The sequence below is a fragment of the Mus caroli genome, chromosome 17, assembly GCF_900094665.2.
Source record: "Mus caroli chromosome 17, CAROLI_EIJ_v1.1, whole genome shotgun sequence".
Lineage (NCBI taxonomy): Eukaryota > Metazoa > Chordata > Mammalia > Rodentia > Muridae > Mus > Mus caroli.
In genome coordinates, this window is record NC_034586.1 from 31,691,257 (window position 1) to 31,695,057 (window position 3,801).

At 48.1% G+C, this 3,801-nt stretch overlaps 1 long non-coding RNA gene and 2 other non-coding genes across 3 annotated transcripts; all 3 read right to left on the minus strand.

The window, feature by feature from the left end:
- Positions 1–655: 655 nt before the first annotated feature.
- LOC110284069 lies at positions 656–2,734 on the minus strand. Its single transcript, XR_002376896.2, has 4 exons — positions 2,618–2,734; positions 2,402–2,439; positions 2,146–2,186; positions 656–1,053 (listed from the first exon to the last, which is right to left on the minus strand). It is a non-coding gene; the product is annotated as an uncharacterized LOC110284069 (long non-coding RNA).
- On the minus strand, positions 1,160–1,225 carry LOC115029768. Its single transcript, XR_003835334.1, has one exon. It is a non-coding gene; the product is annotated as a small nucleolar RNA SNORD52 (small nucleolar RNA).
- LOC115029770 lies at positions 2,279–2,341 on the minus strand. Its single transcript, XR_003835336.1, has one exon. It is a non-coding gene; the product is annotated as a small nucleolar RNA SNORD48 (small nucleolar RNA).
- Positions 2,735–3,801: the final 1,067 nt, after the last annotated feature.

Consider the following 3,801-nt stretch of genomic DNA (forward strand, 5'->3'; position numbering starts at 1 on the left):
TGGCCTCGAACTCCGAAATCCGCCTGCCTCTGCCTCCCGAGTGCTGGGATTAAAGGCGTGGGCCACCACGCCCGGCTTTCTCCAGCCCTCTTAAATCTACTTTTCTCCCAAGTGCTCTCACGAGGCTGGGAACCCTCTATGCAGTAGTGATCTCTGATTCTTCTGCCTCCACCTCCCAAAGTGCTAGGTTGCAGGTACATACCATGAGAGCTTATGGCTTGCTAAGCAGGCACCAGAAGTCTCTGGCCTACATGACAAGTTCATTCACCAGGTAAGCACACCTGGAGTTTACTGGTGGACTCTCCAGAAGGCTGGGGTCTCCCTTCTAAATGCCCAGGGGTGCTTGATGCTGTCCTCTACCCTCTGCAGAGTGGGAGCTTAGGGGAGGCTGACTTGTTCCTAGCAGGTAGATCTGACCGATTCAGATGCTAATCTTTCTGCTAAAACTATTGTCAGCCATACAGGTCTGTATAGAATTTCCATCTGTGCTTCCAGAACAGATGGTGTTAAGGGACCTGAAACCAGACACACATGAAATGACTAGCTCCTGGGCATTTGATGTAGGCCGTCAGGTGGTGAGACTTGTGTGCTAAGGTTAAAACCTTATTCCCATTTATCTTCTCACACCTCCCCACAAAGTGACACAGAAAGTCAGTTTAAGTCCTTTTAAAAGTATTTTATTGAGATCTTTCGGGAAACTGTGCATTTCCAAGCCATTATATAGTCTGGGCAAGGTAAGTTTTTATTACATTGTCTAATACTCAGTCAAGTGAGGCCCTGGTTCAGTCTGGGCGTAGGGCAGTCAGCTCGCATAGATTACACCTTATAGCCTCTCATGTTCAGATAACTGGCAACAAAGCAATAAAAAGCCGTCCCAACTTGTCAGTGCACAGCAGCAAAGCCCTTCACAAGGGCAGGACAAAGGGCAGGCTCTCCTTAGATGATCAGGTCATCCAGGTCACATCTAGGTCACTTCCACCTTTGTCTGGATTCCAAGGTTAGCCCTCATCTAGGTAAGGAGATGGGGCCCCCGTGAAGTCCTCAGAGCTCACCCTGGAGAGTTAAGATGGGCACAATGAGAAACAGGAGCAGGGCATGTTCCTCACCAGAGCCAGTGCTGAACACCAGGCTCAAGAGTAAAAATTCAGGTTCCCCAAATGAGTCAGATTTATAGCTGACATCAAGGACAGCGTCAGAGACTCTAGTCTGTGAAATCATCACTCTCAATTGAGGGAGACCCGAATCTAGGGTACCATCCAGGGAATGTCAATCTGAGAGATAATAGACACAGGGTGTGGTAGCCAGTGTATATACTGTTAGGCTTTGGACTGTTGCAGAGTCATATAAAGCCAAAATTCCTGGGGACTGAAATTTAACTTCTAAAACCTTTAATGAAAAAAGGTGGGATGGGTTGGAGAGATGGCTCATACCATGTGTAATGTGATCTGATGCCCTCTCCTGGTGTCTGAAGACATCAATAGTGTCTACATATACATAAAAATATATAAATCTTAAAAAAAAAAAGGTGGTTGGAGCCAGGACTAAGGCCATCCTGAATTGAGAGCATACCCAAAAGCATAGTCTAAAAAACAGTGGCTCTCAACCTGTGTCACCAAGGGGCACCCTTAGGGGTCCCAGACAGGACAGTCTGTGTATCTCAATAGCAAACTTTAGTTATGAAGATGCAAGGAAAATAAAATAATTGATGGTTAGGAACATCACAGCCCGAGGAACTGCAATAAAGGTCCTCAGGAAGGCTGAGACCCACAGCCGTGGAGTAATCTATTAGCATATAAAAATTAAAGGCACAAGAAATGATCAAGGCAGCTCCTGGATCCACCATAGATTTAGAGTTAGGAAGCTTAGTTACGATCTAAAAACAAAAAGATGGCTGGGTGGTGGCTTGCTTGGAGACTGGCTAATGCAGGCAGGATATTAAGGACAAATAAAGGGCCAGTCGGTGGTGCTGCCTGCATTTAATTCCAGAAAGTAGAGGCAGGCGGATCTGAGATCAGGGCTACATGAAGAAACCCTGTCTCGAATCCACCCCTTCCAAAAAGTCAAGCAAGGGACAAGCATGCCAGACCAATGAAACCTAAGAAAACCGCCTAAAGGAATTTAAGGCGTTTGGATCCTAATACTAACCTTTCTTCAAGGGTAGGCAGCCGGCGTGTGTCCTCAAATCCCTATCAGAAAGCAAGACACAGTGGTACATTACTAAGAACTCCAGGCCACGAAACTCAAAACCCATGCCACTGCTGATTTTAGACCCGGGGACGGTCAGCGCGCTGCGGTGATGGCGTCAGCGAGACACTCAGAATCACCAGAAATCATCATTACTGTCCTCTCCCCGAAGTCAGCCCCTCCTCACACCGCACACCACTCGCCAGCATGCGCTTACCATGGTGCTACTGGGTCCAGCTGGCGTGGGCCAGGAACCTGGAAGAGATCATTTTGTGAGCACAGGTGCGAGAGACCCCGGCCTGCAGCCCGCACCCCGGGCTGGGTCAGTTACAAGGGGTGGCGTCACGTGGACATCAGAAACTCTAGTCTGTAAATGTGGGTCATCATACCCGGCCCCGCACCGCAGAGCCCTCCCCACAGGACCCCAGGATACCTGCGGCACGAGGCGGACTCATGCCTTGCTCTCCGGAGTCCTCAGACCCTGCCGAGACCGGTGGAAAGCAGCGAAGGGAAAAAGGTCCGCAAGCCGTGTGGGCGGGTGCACAAAGAGACCCGTGGTCGCCCGCCTCAGCCATTTATACCCAAGCCCGGCCTGGGGTCCTGACGCACATAGTCGTCTTCTCATATGCCTGACTTGATCGCGCTGACAAATGCGAAGGGAACAAAGAGGAATTATGTTTCTTACTGTCCTAAGTAGAGAATCATGTATATGACGACAATTTGATAAACTACCAATCCAAAGGAAAGAAAGAAAAAAAAAAAAAACAGGCAGCCTAAACGGCCAAGGTTGGGTAAAGACCCTGGAGCACCTACAGGGTAGGTCAGCTCTTTGGTCTCCTTTAGGCTTATGGCTTTGCGGATTCTGTACTCATGTTTGGATCCAGTCTACCCAGGAGGACTCTTATTGCCTACACCTAGCAGAAAAATCTGAATTTGCACCTCAGCTTCTGCTCTCCGTTAAAATTAAAAAAAAAAAATTACTGAGTGCTCTGCTGCATGTACACCTGCATGCCAGAAGAGGGCAGCAGATTCCCTTATACATGGTCACGAGCATTTGGTTGCTGGGAATGGAACTCAGGACTTCAGGAAAAAGCAGCCGGTGCTCTTAACCAGTGAGCCATCTCACCAGCCCCAACATTCTTATTTAAAGGGGGATAAAAACCACACACAAACAAACACACATCTGGCTCATAGTTTAAGATGGGTTCCAACCATGCCTACAATTACAGGCGTGACACACTACTATGTTGGGACACCGTTGTCATTAAAAAAAAGAGAGAGAGATAGGGGGCGGTTTCAAGACCGGGTTTCTCTGTGTGACCCTGACTATCCTGGAACTTGCTCTGTAGACTAGGCTGGCCTCGAACTCACAGATACCTACTTGCCTCTGCCCTGAGTGCTGGTATTAAAGACATACAACACCACTGGCCAGCTTTTAAGAATTGTTTTTTAAATTTATTTATTTTATTTACACACACGCACAAACACACACTCTGTAGCTGTGTTCAGACACCAGAAGAGGACATCAGATCCCATTACAGATGGTTGTGAGCCACCATGTGGTTGCTGGGAATTGAACTCAGGACCTCTGGAAGAGCAGTCAGTGCTCTTAACCAC